Below are 21,222 nucleotides of genomic sequence, written 5' to 3'. Positions count from 1 at the left end.
ACCTCTCCCCAGCCCCTGCTCACCACCACACACTATCCCAGGCGCTGCCAAATGAAAAAAAAGACCAAGAGCCCCAGTGCTAATGAGCCACAGGTGCAGAGCAGGAGAGATCAAGGACATTGCAAACATCTCATGTTCCTGCAAGAGCAGGGCAAAATTCCCTGGGGATCCCGGGAAAGGGATCATGCCCCATGCTACAGAACAGTTTCCTACCAGCATAGCCAGATTCAGGATCAGAAAGCTCAAGCCTCAAGACAACAACCCCCAAACAGGCATCCTGGAGATTGAACATCCCTGAGGAGCATCAGCACATCCTTCTCTTTATAGCACGCCTCTTGCTGTGCCCAATCTCCCCATTTAGAAGACAGCAGAAACAACTTCAGGTGCTGGCTTGATACACCAAGGGCTGCATAGAAAATAAAAAAATCCTTTCTTGCAGGAAGCCTGCAGAAGCCTGGAAGCATGGGCTTAACAACGCCAGATCACCCCAAATTCCTCTCCCTCTTTAGCTCCTCTAGCCACTACCCTGCACGCCAGCCTCTGCATTAGCCACCTCCCGGGAACAAGGTGGGAGAGGGGCACAGGCCCACGTTGAATCTCCTGGACTGGAGGGACAGTGCCTGACCCACAGCCCATCTCAGCTACCAGACCGCCTTTGCCACCAGTCTGTTACCGGACATCCCATTTCATTAGGGACGAGTCGTCAGCGCACCGGCTCACACAGCCTCGCCCCGCTGGCTGCCCAATTTACTCCGCCTGCCCCAACTCAGGGACACGAATCTATGTCAGACAATCTGAAGTTATTATCTGATTAGCCTGTTTGATAGTGCAGCGCCTGATTCAATACCCGTTGAAATCAAAGGCCCCTTGATCTCGACAGGCACTAAACCAAGCCCTGGCTCCCTCCAGCCGAGCACAACCATCCCGTCTTCACCGGTTACTCTGGCAGCCTAGGCCACCGCTACATAATTAGAGGGCATAACGCTGGGTTTAACCCAGTGCACCAACATGGCTTTTCTTATCAGCTGTGAATTTCCCCTTGCTTTGGACTTCCCGTTCCAGAGGAGTTAAGTACTATTAAAAGCTTGTTATCACTCGCATCTGAGGATCTCAAAGCACAGCAGAGACACCAGTGAGTTACGTTAGCAACTCTCCTAGGAGAGTTTGAGCAGGGTTTAATACCAGGCAGAAATGGAAGCACCAGGAGATTAAATTGGGTCCATCCCAAAATGTCTCTGGGCCCAATTACCATCTTATTTTCACTGCAGATGCAAGTCAGAAGTAACTACCCCGAGTCGCAGAGCTGGAAAGCGAGCAGAAATCTGGCCCATTGCACACAAGCTGCAATTTGAGAGGCTATTTATTTTTCTTTTGCTCATTCAGGAGTGGAGCTGCCCGTGTTAGCAGACACGTCAGTTCTTGGCTCCACAGGACCGGGGCTGAAAGATGAAGCAGCAAAGGGAAGAGCGAACTGGAGACCACTCCATGCTGTGTAAACGAGTCAAGGATTGTCTCTGGGAACGTGACACTTGTGCCTGATGTATTCTGGAGCAGAGGGGGACACGAGATCCCAGCCTTGCCACACCCTGGGACATGTTCCTCAGTTCAGCCTTTTGCAAAATGCTTTTGAGGCAGCGGGAAGACATTCCCCCAGGATCTGGCCAAATATCACTGAGCCTTGGAGTCTGTCTGATCCCGGGAACACCATGGGGGGGTAACAGGGGATAAAAGGGAAACTCAGATCTTGCCTCCAACAACATCCCCTCCATCCCCATCTCCCAGGCTGTCCTAGAGCAGGGGCAGGGAGGCAGCACAGGGAGGGTGCACTCCTGCCTCCAGCACCGGAGATTCACCATTCACCGCTCCAGCAACAGCAGCTGGGACACTAAAAACTGTTGTGTGAGCAGGAAGGAGAGAGGGACGGGGCTGGGCAGCGAGTGGGACACAGCCTGCCTTGCTAGAGCAGTCACTTCCCGTTCCACTCTGCCGAGAGCAGGAAAATCCCTTCCATAAATAAAACAAAAAAATAAATTAAATAAAACCCCGGGGTTGGGGAAAAGGAGAAAAATCCGACACTAAACCAAGGCAGCACGTTGGCCGAGTCCTGCCGGTTGGCAGCACGGCTGAGCAGCAGGAGCAGCAAACAGTGGAGTTCACAGCAACGGGCACCGGGAGCTGCGGGGAGGGTTGTTTACAGGCCAGAAAGTGGCTTTATAAAACCGGATCTTAAATATTTGCTCCGACGTGTCTTGAGTCCCATCTGCTGCGGCGGTTAAACGCTCACAGTCCTCGTGCACGTCCAGCTCCCACAGCAATTTGGGGAGGGTGGCTCCGGCACGGCAGTGATTCCCTGCCCCGGCCCAGACCCAGGGTCTCTGAGCACAACACTGAGACTTTTCTGTGCAAACCCAGCCCCTTCCTCCCCGGGCTGTAGAAGAAACAGATGTGAAAACCAGTTATTCCTTTCCCACCTCTCAAAGAGGAAAGTTCATACCGAGTTAGCCAAAAAACCCAGATCTGCTCATTTTGGAGATGATGAAAACATCACCTCTGAACCAGCTATTCCAGAATTAAGAATCAGGGGATGGCAAATTGAACAAGCAACATCACAAAAGCCAAGACTCTCTTCTGTCTTGGGGGTCTGGACACAAGGACCCTCCAGGTCACCTATGGCCACTCGTGGCTCTGGGCAAGCCTGAATGCTGGGTCCCCAAAGAAGGGCAGCAGGGAAAAGTGGTTCCCACATGGCAGATCTGGCACAACCAGCTTCCCGACCGGCTTCCAGCACAGCAAAAAGAAACATGAGAAGACTGAATTCCTCCAGTGCCAGGCCGGATGCCTCTGGGCTTCACAGAGTCCTGCTGAAACCCCACGATCCTTTCAAGCAATTCCAGCAGGCTCAGATGAGGCAGGAGGAGACCTCTGCTTCCCCAGGCAGAAGGGGAGAATTTAAGCCTGGGCACCCAGAAGATGCTGGAGGCACAGAACAAGGAGACCCTGAAACACAGTGCACGGAGGTCAGCATTGGCGTTCCTGCGGGAGAAAGGGCCGAGTGCAAGGATACACACCGGAGAGGACAGGCAGCGCAGGAGCACCAGGAGGCAATGGGAAGTGGGGCAGAGGGACGTGCAAACCAAACAAGCCTGTGCCCTGCGTGCCTCTCAGCCAGCGAGGCCTCAAGGCTCTGGATTAGACCCTTGATGCTCTGTCCAAGCCCACCAGTCTGTCCCCTTCCTGGGACCGTGATGTGTCCCGGCACCCATCTGCAAATATCCCATATTCACGGCCCTAGTGCTGCTGCTTGAAAAGGGGGGTTGCTTGCACCTTGTCCCCAGCTGCTATGGGGCAGAAGAGCCCCATTTCTCCCAGGTGACAGCCACAGCTCCATCCCCAGCCTGAAGGACGAGGGGACCTTCTCCCTGCCAATGGGGCTCAGTCCTGCCTGTGGCACAGCCAGCGCAGGCAAAGCTGTGGGCTGTGAACCTGAGAGGACCCAGAAAGCTTTCAGAAAGGTTTGCCACACGAGTGGTGCCTTTCCTGCAGGTCACAGCCATGGCAGGCACGTTCAGCACCCCAAGGTGCTCAGCACAAGCAGGAGGTCTGGAAACCGTGCGTCACCATGCAAGGGAAGCACGCAGCCTGGCAGAAGAGCTCCTGCGCCAGCCATTGCTGCTGACTGCTTAGCAAAAGCTTTTTGCTGGGTTTTCCATCTCCAGCCTCCATCCCTACCCATGCTTGGGGACTCTGCTCCTCCTCAGCACAGAAACTCCCCCCAGTTTTTTCACAAAAGCAGCAGCTGCCAGCATCAGAGAGTCCCAGGATGTCCCTCCTCACACCAGGATGGGATTTTGGGGTGACCGAAGACACTCTCTCCACAGTCCCCCACAGCTCTTGTCCAAGGACAGCATTCAGGATTTTGCCCGCATGGGGCTGGGAGGAGGTGCCCATCCAAGCCCATGTGGGGCATCAGCCCAGGCAGAGCCCTTGCCTTGACACCTGGAGCAGGCAGGCAGGAGGGTCACAGTCCCCTCCCAGGAACGGCTGGGCACCGGGCAGAGAGCAAAGGAGCATGATTCAGGCACAATTTCTGGCTCAGAAATAGCCTGAGCCTGCCCACATCCGAGCTCTTTCGTGAGCTCAAATCACAGGGTTTCCTGAAGCTCCTTCGCTCTAGGAGAAGCCAACAGCTGCAGAAAGCTGGATTTCTGACCACGCTGCTGTAGGGCCTTCGTTTCCCAACAACTGCCTGTCTCTGGCTGAGAAACACAGGCTGACCTTCCCTGCACGGCCTTGCCTGCGTGGAGCTGCCATCCCTCCCCAGCCCCCTCCTGCCTCCTCCAGCCCCCTCCTGCCTCCTCCAGCTCCCCCAGGGCCAAACAGCCCCATTTGCTTATGCAGAGCCTGGAGGTGCATCTACAGCACAGGGGAGCAGCATCCAGGCTGCTTCATTCTCTGCTCTCCTCCTCCTCCTCTAGCCCTTCGCCGAAGCACGAGAGCCTTCTCCTCTGCACCCCACGCTGCTGAGCAGCCTCCACCTCCCCAGCTCCAGGAGAAGTCTTTCCTCTCCCTCCCTTTGCATCGGGTCTGTCGAGCAGCTCGGAAGCAGCCTGCATGAAAGGTACTGACAAAATAAAGTTGGATTGTACTGCATTATTGAAAAAGTGACCTCCAGTGGTCAATAAAGCCTTTGCCCACCGTTTCCAGGCAGCGGTGCCTGTTGTCAAGCTCTGCCTCGGTTCAGCAGGACAGCAGTTCGTCTCTCCCAGTCCCAGCTCCCACGGGTGGCTCGTTAAAACTCAGAGGCTGCACCTCGGTAACGAGGAGCTCAAAGCACTTTAACACACGGATGCAATCACGAACGCAAACAGGCTGCAGGCGAGGGAGCAGCGTGGCAGCAGTCTGCTCCCCCCATCGCCATCCTTAGAGCTACTGGCTCTAGGCGAAAGCACAGGGTCTGATAAGGGAAGTTGGCAGGAGGCAGCTCTAGGACGAGGCATTTTTCGGTTTTACTGCAAACCCGCAACCGCCCTGTGTGGGGAGAGGGAGGGGGGTTCAAGGGACACTGTTCCCTGTGCCTCGACAGCACTGAGCTCAGCATCTGCACCGGAGGAGGCTGATGGACTCAGCGCAGGTAGCACACAGGTTCCCCTCGAAGATGCCCTCCTCCGCATTCCCGCTCCTTTCACATTTCATTTCTACAAACAACCGCACACCCAGCTTCCCCCTTCCCTCCCCGACCCCAGCTGCAGGAGGCAGGTCTGTCCCAGCCACATGAGACCCCGCCAGAGGAGGTTAACCCTGGCATGGAAGGGGAGCAGCCCACCGGCAGCACCCCCCTCGGGGCACCCCGTCCTCCACACCAGAGCCCGAGGCCTGGGGAGAGCAGCACTGGTTTCCCTTCGTGTGGCACACGGGGAGGCATGGGTGCCCCACTGCACGCACACACACGCAGCCCCGCGCCGCGTGGGGGAAGGCAGCGGGAGATGGCGATGGCCCGTGTGTGGGATCAGCAGTTCCTGCACGCGCAGCAGCTCTGGTGAGCCGGGTGCTCCCTCGCCTGCGGATCCAGTCCCCTCTTCCTTCCCCCTCTCAAGGCGAGCAGCATCCCCACACCGTCCCCCAGGCATGAGGCCAGCTGGCAGCTCTAGGTGAGGGGCTTTTTACCCTTGTTTTAGCCTCAGGTAGGGCCCAACTGCAATAGGCTGGGCCTTCTCAGGACAGGCGAGGACAGAGACAACCAGCGTTCCCCATAGAAATGGAGGGAAGGCCCTAAAGCAGCCTGGCTTTAAGGATCCCCCTTCCTCTCCAAGTGCCAGTGCCACCATAGCACGGGATGCCTCCCTCCGTCCCTCGTGCTTTGAAGAGTAGCGCAGCAGTGGCCATCCCCCCCAGGTCCCGCACCATCTCAGGACCTATGCTGCTCAGGGACAATGTACTCCCACCTTGTCCGGGATCTAGGCCCAAGGAACAGCCCCAACACCTTCACAAGCCAGGCCAGGCTGGGAAGAGCTCCCCACGCCTTGGCAGACACTCGTGACGGGAGGTGGAGCCTTTGCAGCATCACCTCCCCTTCTCGCCAGGGAAATCTGTACAGGGCAGATAACAAGCTTCACAGACACATCGCAGAGGGGGTCACCAGCCAGCGGGTCCGGGAAACACGGGCAGTGAGGACTGGTGGGAGAAGGCGCTAATTAACCATCTCCTTCCCCAAGGGGACTGGTTTAGACAGCATGAAAGATTAAAGGTCTCAAAGATGCACAGGGAGGTGGAAGGGAAGAATCTCCTCCCATGCATGGACACAGAGAGGCACCACAGAGCTCGTAGGTACGATCAGGGCCGGGCTATGAGCCACGGACATGATCTAGCACACCGGGCAAGGAGATAACTGACAAAATGGTGTTCTCCTAAATTTAGCAGCCACCGTGTGTATCATCTCCCAACCCTTCACCCCCAGAGCCCACCCCCAGAGCTATGCAAGGCTAATTTCTATCAAGGGCTGTTTTGGAAGAGACTCTTTCCATTTCAACCCATCTGCCAAATGCAGGCAGCCTTCCTCAAATCAGCTCCCCCCTTCTGCAGTGTGCCAGCAGCATGGACCAGGCTCCTCTCCACCTAAAGCAACGCGCCCATGGCACAGAGACAGCAGTTGCCTATATGCTAACAGCAAAGCAGCCCCCCCTCACACAAAAACACACAAAACATGGGTGTTTAACAGCGGGATCCTGGCACATTTGCTGTACCCTGTTGGTGGAACAGCCACCTCGCTTCCTCCGTTATTCTGCAGTTCACAGCCCCGGGATCAAGAGCAAGGGCAAAGCTTGCCGTTCCCCTCTGGTAGGCATCCCAGCAGCTCTCTCCTTCGGCCTTGCACTCACACGGCTCTTGCGGCCAGCAACTGGTACGTGGCATCCCTCCCATGATGGTAGGAGCAAGCAGCTCCAGCTGAAATAGTGATTTCGGTGCTGGTCTCCAGCCCTCAGCACCTGGCATGGCTGCGGCACCAAGGACAGGACGCCTTGAGACAGAGCCAGGCGGTTGCTCTGTTCTGCAGCAGATTGCAAGCTCTCAAAGTAGAAATAGACCATGGCATTCAGAGGGGCAAAATCATGAGGCTGAACCCCACTGCCTGCGGCAAGAGGGCACAGCCTTCTGATGGCCATGCACAGCCAGGAAGGAGGGAAGATGAAGGCACCCAAGCTTTTGGGGTGACAGTACAGCCAAGCCCCAGCCACCTCCAGACTACAAAGCACCTCTCCTTTTCCCATGAATGGGTGGGATCACCTCACCAAGTGGAGACCACCTAGATACAAAGCTTGGCACGATCCTGACACCACAGTAGTGGATGATGGCACAGCCGTTTGTCCTCCCGAAGAATAGACGACCTCAGCAGCTCCTTTCAGCTCCAAGAGCTGCAACTACTCCCTGTCATCCCCCACAGAGCTTAACCTTATGGGGCAACTGCAGAAAGGGTGGCTGTTTTGAGCTGCTATGAGCTCCCACTGGGACATCTCACACCATCTGGTCACAAATCTTGTCCTCCTCCACGTGCTGCCAGTATTCATCCCCTTCTCCTGGTAGGGCCACTCGACGGTGAGAGCAGCCCTCGCAAGGGTACCTTTTCCTCCCACCCCCAGGACAGGGTGAAGGGTTGTATCAGGGACTGAAATTTCACTTTTTGCCCCTTTTCATGGTGCTGAAGAACAAGCCGGACCAACCACCACTCCACATGGGTGCAGGCATTGCTCCAGGCTCTGGTGGGGCCCAGCAGACCCTCCATCGCTGGCAGGACCCATCAGGCCACACTCAGACACACAAAACATCCATTTCTCTCCAGAGAGATGAGGACAAGTCATACCCTAGGTGTGAGTCAAGCCTGGGTTTCAGGATGCCAAAGGCAGCCACTTCAAGCCCCCAAAGCTTTGACTTCAAACCTAAAGCTGAGGTCCATGGCTGGGTGGAGGCAGGGGACGGGCGGGATCCCGTCACTGCCTTTGCAGGTCTCATTTGGAGCTGCACCAGCACAACCCTTCACAAGCAGGCATCACATCCACCCTCATGTCCACCACGCCATCCCTGGCAGATCGGGTCTATCAGGTGAATCTGGGCCCAAGTTAGAGCTTTGCAGCTTCAAGCTTTAGAAGTTTTAAATAATACGAAGTCATAGCCTTGAATCTCAGATCAAGCTCCCTTTTGGATCATCCAAGCCCCAGCCGGGAGTGCTAAACCAGACAGGCAGGACCAGAAAACGTTCCCATCCTACCTCTGCAAAGAGGAGCCTCCACTCCACACCCTTCCAGTCTGCCCCTGGGGTATCCGTCTGACAGGCGGAGCGAGGCTTTGTTGTTTAAGGCAACGCTTACATCAGTGGGGCCAGGTCCTGGCTCTCTTGATTCACCCAAGGTCGGGATGCAGCTGGGAAGGGAGGGGACGCCTGCAAGGAGCAAGGGAAGGGACATGATTTGGGGCTATCGCATACCAAGCAGCCGAGCACAAGCAGTGATACCTTTTCCATGTTCTCTGCTTCCCTCCTTCCTCTGCAAACCCCTCTCAGCTTTGCTCAGCGAGCGAGGCTCAACCGAAACTGGGCTGCCCCAGGGTTGTACCTGCACGTGTGGCTGAGTCAGAGCTGGCCGGCCACACAGACACCCACCGAGCCCTCTCTCACAGTCCCTTTTAACTGCTGCCTCCTTGACGTGCCCTCACCATCAGCTAAAAGAGGGGTTGGATTTCCCCCCCCCCCCTCTCTCTTTTTTTTTCTTTTCTACTCTTTTTTTGTCTTCAGTCTTCCTAGTGGGTGGGGAAAATCCCGGGTGTCAAACTTCAAAAGAGAAGCCTGAGTTCACATCGCATTCACGTTGGACGCGCTGCCTAACCACCGGCTCCTGCCCGCACCCACCCCCGGGGCCCGGCGCGTCGGGCACTCGCCAGGGATGCGACAACGCTGCTGCCTCCCTGCCCGCAGCCTGGTTCAGCGGGGGACAGCAGTTTGTCCGTCCATGGCTTGGTGCACCGGTGAGGCAGAGATGAGAAGAGGGTTTGGACGTGCAGCCCTGCTCAGGGGGGTGCAGGGCTGGGATTCGGCCCCCTGCCAACAAGCCCACCCCAAAAGCAGAGCTCCTGGAAGTCAGCTCTGACAGAAGGAGAGAGAGCCCCTTGCCTTCTCCCTGCTCGGCACCACGTCCCTGACAGCAGCTTTGCAGCACAACATAGCCCTGCTACCCACCCCATGAGACATCTCGGCGGCACAGGGCACCCCTGGGATGCTTCACACCAAATATTTTTGCTTTGTGCATTTGAATTTCACTCCTGGTCCGGGTGATTTTTGCCACAGACTGTGCCCAGCCAAACGAGTGGCCGGGCCAAGGAAGAAGCAGAGCAGAGACCGGCACAGAGGCACAAGATGTGCTCCATGCTGTACAGCCACAACCCAGAAGGCACAAGGAGGCAGCCTGTCATCTGCCAGGGCTTCGGCGGGGATGAACGGCTGGACAAAGCCACCTGCACCAAACCCGCTGTGCCGCACAGAGCTCGGCTGCTCTCTGCACACTGCAGAGCCACCAACTTCAGCCTCGTGGTGCTCACACCTATATCAGCCCTGGTCCACACAAGCCACCTCCTTCACATCTCCTGGTTTCCAGATAAACAGAGCAGGGCAGTTTGGACCTGGTACTTTCATAACAAACCTATTTTCTTTCCCCCAGTCACCTGCAACAAAGCAAACCAGGCACACAGACAGTGGAAGGAGATGCAGCATCTATTTGATTTTCTATTGTACTCCTGAATAGTAAGTTAAAGCCTATTCACAGCTGATTTGGTTCTGGTTTTGGTGGCATTTGAGACCCTCAGGCTTCATGGGGAGACTGAGCTCTCCTACAGAAGAGCTGGCAGGAGCCTACCTTGCAGAGTTAGGTGCCAGGTCAGTCCTGGGAGGTGAGAGAGAAACCCCACAGAGAGAGGAAAAGGAGGATGCTCAGAGCAGGAGAGCCCCGACCTGCAACCCTACAACAGAAACCCCCCAGTTAGAGTTTGGAAACGGCTTCGCTCCCTACTAGGAGTGGAGAGAAACCTCAGAGTGGCGTTTTGTTGAAAGCGGATGAGCAGGAGCGTGGGAGGATGTGTTGATGCTCCATCCCCAGAGGAAAGGGCACAGTTTTCAGTGAGAAAAAGCTGTCCTGGCTCAGTAGCTGTGCCAGGGAGGATGGGGAGCACTGGATGGGGCAACGCTGCAGCCTCTCCTGACGTATCAGGGCAGCTCAGGTTGACCAACAGCATCTGTGGCAGCCCACCTCTGCCAGCCATTGCCTTGCAAGTACACACGCCATGATTTTAGTCCCACTCTCCCCATTGGATACCCAGCGTGTTTGGATGCAGTGTCCTTAGCCATGGCAGCCAGCACCGCCTGGGAATGGGCTCTTACCCCGCCTGCCCTGCCAGGCACACAGCCTCTCGAGCATCCATAGAGCATAGGACCAAATACCATGATATACAGGACACCAGCCTACTAAAAGCCTGGAATAATGATTCCTGAATACAGTGGAAGCAGCGTGGTTGGGGACATGCACCCACTGCAGATGCCTGATCTCAAAATACCTCCTGCGGGCTCAGCTCCAGCAAGGTGCTCAGCTCCAGCAAGGTGCTCAGCTCCAGCAGCTCGCAGAGCCAGTCGTGCTTTTCCATGTGGCCCATGGTGCCCAGCAAATATTCAACCTGCGCCTAACCTGGTGAAAAGCCCTTTTTGATTGCATTTGCCCTTCCTATCTCCCTCTAGGTAAGCAGGGACCCCCGAGCACCCCAACATGCAGATGTGGGGAGGATGCTTTGAGCAGCACCCTGTTGCAATGGAATAAGCCACTTCTCTGGGACTCCTGGGACACACCTTGATTTTAAGAAACAGCTCAGACATCCTGGGAGTTACAGGGGAGGCTCGAGAGGAGGGTCGTCCTTGCAAATAGCAGCACCCACATTTCCCACCGTGAGCCCTTGCTGAGGAGGGGCAGGGCAAGAGGTCCCCAGCATCTCCCCAGGACTGCCCCAGTAAACCCTTCAGCCCCACAGTGCACCTTCAAAGGGTCCCGGGCAGGAGGCCAGGGGCCGAGGGAAGGGGGCTGCCGTTCCTCCAGCCTGCGGGCCAAGGGGGACGCACGTGACTAGGTGTTGGCTTGGATTTCCCAGCCCCGCGACAGCACCAGCTGCTCCTGCCCGTCCCTCTCCCCCAAAGGGGCCCACAGATCGGGTTTCCCAGGCGCCTACATCCAGGTGAGTCCCCGCAGACCTGGCCCACATCCCCTGCTCTGCAGCCGTTCCACAGAGACACCGGCGCAGCCCTTGGGCAGGTGACCACCGGCGCATCCCTGCGGGCTCCGGCTGACGCATCGGCGAGGGAAGCCAGCGCGTCCCACCTCCCGCCAGCCCAGGGGATGCCAGAGCTGCGCCGGGCAGGGACTCGCCCCAGCAGAAACCAGATCTGGGCCGCTCCAGAACCAAAAATAACCCGCCAGCTGCCCGGGAGGAGAGGAGAGCCAAGCATGCATATATCACGCACATGTCAGGAGGGGAGTCATCTGCACCCATCTTCAGGGATAACAGGGGAAGAGCATGGTTTTCGGTACAATTCAATGGGTAACAGCAGAGCAGCAGCGTAAAACAGCCTTTTGGGGCAGGAAAGCAGCAGACGGCCAATACCCCCAGGGCCCCGTCCTCCATCTGGGGAAGAGCTACCATGCCTGGGAGCCACGGAGAGCCCTGGTGCAGCTGTGCCGAGGAGCAGAAACCCCTGCTCGGTCCCTCCTCTCCTCCCCTAAGAGGCAGCAGCAGCCAGAGCAGCTGGGAGCCCAGAGAACTTGCAAACTCATGCTGGGTGGGAGGGCGTTCTCCCACTGCCAGTCACTCCAGCAGCTATTACCCAGAGGTGAGCGGTGCTCGGAGCAGGCTGGAGAAGCAGGAAAGAAAATCCAGATGTGCAAACCAGAGTAAGGAGGCACCAGGACCTGTTCACATCTCATGCCAGCCTCCTGCCAGAGGCTCTTGGTGCAGCCACACCTTGTGTTTTCGAGGAGCAGCAAGAGCCCTGATCCTCACAGCATTTGGGAAGGAGGAGATGATAGAGCTTTTTGTCCCTTGGGTTAGCCGCGATGGCCACCCAGGGCTCGGGAGCGATGGGGGCACAGAATCCAGAGCTGCCTTTGGGGTGAATGCAGCAGCCAGACTCCATAAACAACAGACCTTTTGGCAGACCCAGTCCATATCAGAAAAATATATTTTTCCAGTTTCCATAATTACACATCGATCACTACCAGGACTGGGGGGCACAGGGTTAGGCTGAGCTAGAGAAGCAGCAGGTAACATTTCTGCATCAACCCATACTTCAAGGAGTCATTTTTCCCTAATCTTTCCCAAACCTTACACTTTTCTTGCTTCTTCCCACCAGAGACACTCACAAATGATGTGTTTCAGGATCTGTCACCTCAGAGCAGGTCAACACGTGCCCCAAAACCCAGGCAAGGAGCAGAAAGACCTGGCACAAGTCACTCGGCACCCTGACTTCATCGGCCTCGCAAAGGCATCAGCACTGCTCATCTCCAAGCACCGTTCCCGCAGCCGGCGGGAGGGCATGTGCAGGGCACACCTCATGGAAAAGCTCTATAAAACAGGGCTGAGCCCTCAGCAGGTCCAAGCCGACCTCAGAGAGCAGAGCCGCAGCGGAGCTGACCTCAAGGGGAAGGCAGGAGTGTTTCCAGCCACGCTTGGGAGGGGAGCTGCGAGGACGCAGCGTTGCAGGATGCCAGCGCTCGCATTCACTCGCCGCCTGCATGGGATGGGAGCTGCTCCTGCTCTCCCCGAGCCAGCCTCCCGGGGCAGGAGGAGACAAGCAGGAGCTTGGTGCTCCTGGAGCCACCGTCCTCCCTGCTCCAGCGGTGGGAGAAGAAAGCAGCATCCAACAAGTCTTGGGCTGTTGGCTTCCCGGCACCCTCAGCAGAGCCAGCCGTGCCAGCACAGTGCTCCTCCACCTCCTGCCCTCCTCGGCATCACGGTGTCTGCAGAGAGAGGAGTGGCTCTGCTTCCCAGCCCGGGGGTAACAGCGGCTGGGGAAGGATGGAGCCAGTTCCTCCCCACTCCCCAGCCCCAGGTCGCTGCACCAGCCAGAGGGGAGCGTCTCCGTCCTGCTGCCCCGGCTCCTGGTGCAACAAGGGCCAGGGAGGAAACCCCTGCACGGGGCTGTCACTTGCCTGGGAAAGGCTCATCCACACAGGGTGGATGAGGAGGCTCCTGCTACGAGGTGAAACCAGGAGGCCCTGGTGCTTTCCAGCTCCCTGCGATGGTTTGGGCAGAGCTGCTCAGTCCAGGTCTTTCTGTCCTTGCCGGAGCGGGGAAGGCACCAGCCCACCTCCCACCCCCAGACTCTGCTTGCTGTGCTTCGCCAGGAGAGCTTCCATGCAGTTTTGGACCAGACTCTCTGGTTGCCATCAATAAGTCTTCTGGGCAGCAGGTTTTAGAGCCTGGTGCTGCTGGCTCTGCCCAACCAATCTTGCCAGCATGGGGAAAAAAAATCTTAACTTTGCTCTCCAACGTGGGTCCTCAAAGCATCCACGGGGATTAAGACCTTGCTGTCCTGACACTCAGCATCCCGAAGGACTGACTGGTAACTCAGACACACAAAGAAAGCAGAAGCTCCACATTGGTGCTCTGCACCATCTAAAAGCCTCTTACTTCATTTTGCTTCTCTCTCATTTCAAGCTAGCCGCCAATACCTTGGGAAACACAGGCTAGAGAGACTTAATATTTATTTTTGAGAGCTTAACATCCATTATGCTCTTAAAAAATTTATGCCCTTAAGCATCTCCACAGTGTCTGCTGAACACCCATTAAAAAAATTTCATCCATTGCTTAAGCCTGACAAGTCTCACCTTCGAGAGATACCTGTGAAGACCTGGCAAGACGCTCGGCTTGAGCCCTGGGCTCCTAAGACCTGCCCAGAGCACAAACAGCCCTGGGAAAGACGTTATCCCCCCAAGAGAGCGAGACACCAGAGGTGAGGTTTATATCCCGGAGCAACCACTACGCGCTGCCTTTGCTGCAGACGACCGTGGCAGGACAGCTTGATGTGTCAGTGGGAAATGCAATTAACTTCGATGTGCGAGGGGAGAAGGGAAGAACTGAGGTTCCTATGGATGCGGTTGCTTCACTCTTAATTCCTCTAGCAACGCCAGCCTAGTGACATTATCCACGTTTCATTTCTACCCTTTCCAGAGCAGGAAAAGTTCCCTTCGGCCTTGGGAATGCCTGCGTGCGTGGGAAAGCCACGCAGCGTGCAAGGCTGCACCAGGAGCTGTTGGCAGTCAGCTTCACCTCCAGGACCCCTGACCACAGCTCCTGCCACCTCCTCCAGCAGCTGCGTTTCCCCCTTTGGGGCTTCTGCTCCAGCATCAGAGCAGGAAGGGTCCGGGCTCGGTCCAGGTCCGAGCAGGGCTGTGTCAGAAGCAATCAGCTCGGGGGATGCAGAGGGGTGCGCAGCACCTCAGCGGCCTCGGTGCAGGGCCCCTCGAAGGCACCTGCCACAACACAACCATCACAACGCGTTAGGCAGCCGTGAGGCTGCTGGTACGAGGCTCTGAATGACAGACGAGGGATGAAAAAGCAAAAAGGACCAAGTGACAGAGCTAGACAGGCCTGCAGGGGAGCTTTCCTGTGCCCTCCTCCACCAGACAGCTTCACCAGGTCCCCGTGCAACCTGTGAATCCCCCTGCAAACACTCACACAGCCTCACAGGAGGGTCCCGCTGGGCCAGGCACGGCACGCACACGTACAGGAGCTGTTTGCACGACAGCAAGGAGGAGCACAGGGAGTAAGTGACTGGACCAAGGTCAGGCCGTGTGGCTGCGGGCTGAGCTGCGCAGCCCAGCACACAGCACCCACCGCCTCACCCGGCCCTGAACAGCCCAGCAGAGCAGCCAGGCACGGCAGAGGTGTTAGACTGAGCCCCCACCCCCTCCCCTGCAGCCAGGCAAGAAGAATTTTTCCCTCTACACGATCGTCTCCGTTCACACCTCACCATAAAGGATGCACTGGTCACTCTGTGCTCCTGCACGCTGCTGTGGGCTGGATGCAGACGGGCAAGGACCCCCCCCAGGCTTCTTATTTCAGCATCCATGAGACAGCAGGCTGGCTGCGCCCGCAGCGCAGGAGCAGCACGGGCTCCCTGTGCCCCGGGCACTGTGGGCTCCTCACTGCATGCAGCAGCCAGCAGCTTGCCACAGGCAGCCTCTCCCAAACCACTGCTTCCTTCTGCACAGAAAAGGACTCGGCACCAACTCTGCTGCAGCCCAGAAGGGTCTTTCTGCTGCCCTTGATGTGCCCAGGAGGTCCCAGCTGCACAGGTTGTGATCCAGCATCCAACCACAACAGTCCCTGCAGGCAGGTCCCTCCACAGTCACAAGCTCTGATGGACTTCAGCCCTTCTGCTCCCACCATGCCACTCGTGCACCAGGAGCTTTCTGCAGCCCAGGAAAGAGTTCCTCTGCTCTGGGTACGAATCTCACCCAGACAACCCCAAACCCAAGCAAGACCAGCAGCTCTGGCCGCTGCCAGCCGTGCTGGGCCATGCACCGTGCTGGAAGCAGCATGGACGTGAGCCTGAACTCACAGCACGGACCAGCTGGAGCCCAGTTTCAGGCAGGACCAGGCATGCCTGATACTCTCCCCAACACCTGCACCCAGGAGGGAAAAAGGATCGAGTGTGGCCCCTTGGCAAGCAAGCACCCAGCCCCTGCGCTGTGAGGAGGCTGAGCTGCACCCAGCAGCCCGGGAAAGGCTGGGCCGAGAGCACGGGGGGCTCAGCCCTGACACCCAAACCCTCCCCTCACACCAATGGCAACCCACGGGTGAGCCGCGGCGTGTGACCCTGGGCAGCGCGGGCAGGCCTGGGCCATCCACCCCAGAGCATCACCCCGTGCCAGCCAGCTCAGTTGCTGACTCCCTGCAGCACCACAGCCCTCCCCACCAGGTACGTCTGGGTGGTTATTCTTGCTTTTCCAGTCAGCAAGGTTCCCGTGCTGCGCTCCAGCAGCCCCTCTCCAGCATATTTGCTGCCACAGGGATTTCACCCCCCCTCACCAAGGCTTGGAGGGGTACAGAGGCAAGGACCACGAGGACAGGGCAGCATGGACAAAGCAATTCAAGGCAGCCAGGTGCCAGCCTGTGGCTGGCCGGCTCTGTTGGGGCAGATGTTTCACGGACACCCCCATCATGGTCCCACCCCAGGGTCGCTCGCTCGGCTGCAGCTCCCACCCCATGCCCAAGCCAGCCCCAGGAGCTGCCGGCGGGCTGGATGCTTCGCTGTCACCTCCCTCCAGGTTTGCACAAGCTGTCTAGAGGTAGCTGCTGGCACGGGGCCGGGCAAGCCGCGGTGGCTTTGATGTGGGTGTCTGCTGGGCACGTGCCAGGGCCAGGACAGGGTGTTTGGCTGGAGGCACCGGGTGCCAGACTGAATTACGCCAAGGGGGGGGAAGAAATCTCCAGGTCACGGCTGTGCCATAGTGGCACGAGAAATCTGCCTCGCTGCCCATGCCGTCGCTGCTCCGCGCTTCGCTCCAGAGCTCTGTATCTGCAGGGCTCACAAGCGGGGATGTCTCCCCTGCAAGGAAACAGCCGCGGTGCTGATTTTCCATGGCACGGAGAGCACCAGACGGTTCGGTTCGGCACCCACCTCCCGGCAGCACCGGGCTCCTGGGCACAGAGAGCCGGGAGGAGGGTGCTGTGGCGGAGATGCGGGACCAGAGGTGGTCCAGGCCCACCGCCGGGCCGAGCTACCGATGCCCAGGCACCGAAGGAGTTACTGGGCGCGGGAGATGCCGTTAATAACGAAGGCCACGCGAGTGATTTTTATCTTTAAAAAGCCCACAGCCCGGGTTGCGCGGCTCCGCTGGGGAGCTGGCTCTGGCACAGCCGCTGCTCCTTTAAGGTATTTAACAACAAAGTGGGTGAACACGCTGGCTCCTCCCCGAGACTGTACATTCCCTCCGGGTCCCCCCGCCCCGGCCACGAGTGGCAGCGGGGACCCCCACGCCAGGTCCGGACTACCAGTCCCGGCATCCCCCCGGGGGTTTGCTCCCTGCCGGGGATTGTAGTCCTCCCGCTGCCGTCTGTCCATCCATCCATCGGTCCACCGTCCATCCACCCACAGGGCACCGCAAGGCCCCGCTCCTCCCTGGCTGGCAGGGCTCCGCTGGGGAAGGCTGCAGTTCCCACCGCAGGCAGCGATTAACCATTTCAGAGCCCCACATCTGCTGGCAGCACTAATTGCACACGCCTCGGGTCACTTTTAGCGAGGAAAGGGACCCCCACCATGCCTGGGGCCAGGCGCCCAGGCAGCTCCCACACACATCCCAGCATTCAGAGCCCACCTGAGCCACAGCTCCAACTTTAAAGTGATTTTTGCCCCAATTGCCCTCCCTGCAGACTTGGCAAGCGTGGGGAAAGGGGCAGGATCTGCCGCTTTGGTTGCTCTCGGAGCCAAGCATCACTGCCTGGCACTGCGAGCCCCGGGAGGGTGGTCTCCTGGAGATGGGTAATTCCTATCGCAGGAGTAGCCCAAGGCCCCCCCCGCCAGACGCTGCCTGTGTGGTAAGACAGGCTCTGCCCTGCGCAGATTAGCATCTAGAAACCACAGGACAGGGTAGGTGGGAGGAGAACCAGAGGCAGAGAGACACGATTAGCCCTAGGTCACAGGCGCCTGGTCTCCATGCCCTCCCATCACCGTGTAACAGCTCGCTGCCCGGGCTCCTCCAAGAGCCCACTGGTCCCGTCACCGGTGGGGAGCACAGCTGCAAATCCTGCTCTACTCCCAGCAAGTCCCATCCTGCTCCACCCAGGACGGATGGGAAAGGGATCTGCAGGTAACATCTCTCATTCACGCTGGTTCTGGAGACAGACTTGTCAGCTGGGTAAGGACTGTGCTCCAGCACAGCCACGTTTACAGCTATAAGACAGGGTGAGACCAAGCCCAGGGATCAACCCTTGGCTGTGCAGCACTAAAGACTTCAGGATATTTGACCTAGCAATTAAATAGGGTCGCTACCAGATACCACAGCCCAGCAAACAGCCCTGGCTGTCCGGGGTATCTCATCCCTCCTGGAAGTGATGCTCTGGGGTGGCAGTCGCGAGACCCCAAAGCAGCTCCAGAGAGCCCGTTGCCCCCAGCATGGACCTGCTTTCTCCAAGGAGGTGGTGGTCACATCCACATCCTCCAACAAAACCCACTCCAGGGACCTGGCACCAAATGTAGCAAACAACTTTGGGGCCTTTCTCTTGGTTTCTCCCCAGGACAATCTGCCCACATGCCAACCACCAGCACGGAGAGGCAGCCTGACTGCTCAGCATACAGCCAGACCATGGGGACAAAAACCCATTTCACAGGCAGGGATGGAGCTCAAAGCTGTCCTTCAGCCTGGTGTTCATCTCTCCGTGGGCTCTAAGTGATATTTGTTCCCTTCCCTAACCAAAAGCCACCACATGTCAAAGCATCCTCCCAGGAGTGACCCCACAAGCCATGGTCACAATTCCCCCAGGTAAGAGACCTACCCTGACCCACCTGTAGCCCCAATTTCCAGCTCTGCCTAGATGAGAGCTAGTGCTGAGCACAGCTGGGTTTCATGGACAGAAGCACCCTAAATGTTCTAGCCCTTGGGCACAGCTCCCACACGTCAACCAGGAAAGCCCCAAGGCAGCTGAAGCCAGCCTGGAGCCATGCAGCCCAGCAGCCAGGCTGAGCTTCGGTGCCATCACCGCTGCAAACTGCAGGGCTTGGGTCACCTGCAAGTCACTGCCGAGCAGGGCCGAGGCTGTGGGTACTCTGACCCCTTCGGCAGCAAAGAAACGCTCAGGCGAGCCGTGGGGATGCCGCTGACACAAGGCTCCTGTGCAAGCCCCCAGGCAGCCACCACGGTGGCCATGCCTGCCCTGTGCAGGCAGCAGAGGGGCTCCCTGAATCCGTCTTGCCCCTGGGAGGGCAAGTGACATGTCCATCAGGGAGCCGTGATGAGCTCCCTGGGGTGGCAGGGTCCAGGGGAGCACCCAGTCCAAGGTGCAGAAACACTAGCTCGCTGGAGGGAGTGGACGCCAACTTCATCCCCTCTTCCCAAAAGAGCGGCTCCTAAGCTTGTCACACCCAGTTTATCTTGCAGCTTTAGCATCCTGCAATGGTTTTGCAGGAAATCCCTGTCCTCCAAATGCCAGAAACAAGGAGACAAGGCACCAGCAGAGGCCAGCACAGTAGGACAGGCTTGATAGAGACCTGGGGAAGCACCTGTGCCAGCAGCTTTACAATGCTGCCCCTGCAGAGCATCACCCCAGCGGCTCTGGGTGCCAGGCGAGCCAAGAAAATCACACTGAGGGCAAGTGGGATGCTGCAGCCTCCCCATGAACACCCACAGCTCTGCTCACACCACTGGCAGGTCATTCCCCTCCAGCTCTAGCAAGGGACAGATCTGCTAGTGCAGACTGACCTGTGGGCACAGCAAGCCAGCAGCAAAAGTATGAGTGGGCTAAAACCCATCGGTGCAGGCAGAGGTCCCCTTCTCCTTTGGGTTACGTCACCAGCTGGCCGACACAGCCAGCATTTGCCTGCTCACCCCAGGATAAGCCGAGCCCACTGCAGAGGCGATCAGCAATAAGACCCTGGTAGCAATCACATCCTCAATTCCACCCTCCCAGGATTAGTCAAAGCAAGAGTCCTGTGATGCGCGGCCAAGGGGACCTCACAACGCTGTGACAGGAGCACAGCAGGCACTGCGAGTGTGGGTAAGCACCGCCTTGGGCACAGGGATGGGTTAGGCTGTGCTTGGCCACGCAGCAGCGAGAGGCCGTGAAGCAATGGCAGGGAAGCTCATGGGTTGCACCCACACCCTGCACAGCGGTGCCCAGGGTACAAGAAATGTAGGAAACAAGTCAGTGACTTTTGGTAGGAACAGACCAGATTGAAGTACTGAACACTTCATCGATGCCCCGTGCCACAGCGGTGCTCGGGAGGCATTATACAGCTCCCCAGCTAAAAACAAGGGGGAGACATAATTAAATAGATGATTTGCAATACGGTTTTGTCCCTATTTTCTCCAGGGTTTTATACAAAGTATTTGACTGCGGTACTAGAGCTGTGAGAAAGAGCTAACAGCTACGACAGTGGGGCAACAGCCTTGCCCACAGCCCACCCGATCAATACGGCTGGATACGCTGCTCCGAGGGCCGATGGCTTCTGGAGCCAACGCACCCCGTCCCCCCCCTGCTGCAGCAGACCCTGTGGGTCCGTGCTACAGGTCCCCCCAAAGTTGGGGAGCAGCTTGGGGGGCCAGAGAGCCTTGCGCCTGCCCAGCACAGGGGAGGGGGCGGCCGAGGCCAGCCCTGCTCCCAGAGCTCAGCCTGAAAACCTTGTTCTGGCTTGTTTTCCCACTAGCTTTGGGTGCCTGACTTGTAATAAGTGAGCCTGAAAAGCAGGCTCCTCTTCAGACATGCCAGGCACCCACAGCTCCAACTCGCAGACGTGTCTCCAGGGAGTCAAGTTCCAGGTGCACCCAAAAAACTCGTGTTTCAGCCAATACCCAAATGCCTCTGCTTCCTTGTCTGAGAAAAGCCAGGCAATACCCAGGTCCAGACCTCTGAGGCTCAAGGGGAAATTGCTCTATAGCAGCCAGTCTAATTGCACTGAAATTATGAGATCAAGCAGTAAATTCACGTCTGTGTTCGTTGCTCTGGGTGGCAAAGCTGCACCGGCACGCACCTGGTCTCCGATGGCTGCAACTTTACGTTTCATTGGAAAGGGAAGGAGGGGGTTAATGAAGGAGAGCATTGCCAGTTGGAAGTGCTACCTAAAAAGGGTTTCTCCTACTAGCTGAAGCAAAATGGTTTCTCTTGCCAGCTTGTTTACTCTGCAGCTGAGAGCAGCGGACCGCCAGGTTTTGCTGCTGGAGCCCGCTGCAGGATCGACGGCTGCGAGACCAGCGCTGGCACTGGGACATCAGCGGAGCTGGACCGACTGCGGTACAGCTGCACTGTCCCCAGCCCAGGGAAACGTGCAGCTACAACCCTCCAGACAGCAAATCCTGGGCCCATCCTCCTTTCCTTTGGGGAAATAATGGTACTCGCCATGTAATGGCCAGTTAAAAGCTGCAATTACGTTTAACCGAGATGGTTTCAGACCAAACGTCCCCTACAGCAGTAGGGTCCTGAGGGCCC

Source organism: Nyctibius grandis, chromosome 16 (genome assembly GCF_013368605.1).
Source record: "Nyctibius grandis isolate bNycGra1 chromosome 16, bNycGra1.pri, whole genome shotgun sequence".
Taxonomy (NCBI): Eukaryota; Metazoa; Chordata; class Aves; order Nyctibiiformes; family Nyctibiidae; genus Nyctibius; species Nyctibius grandis.
Note: the sequence above shows the minus strand (reverse complement) of the source record.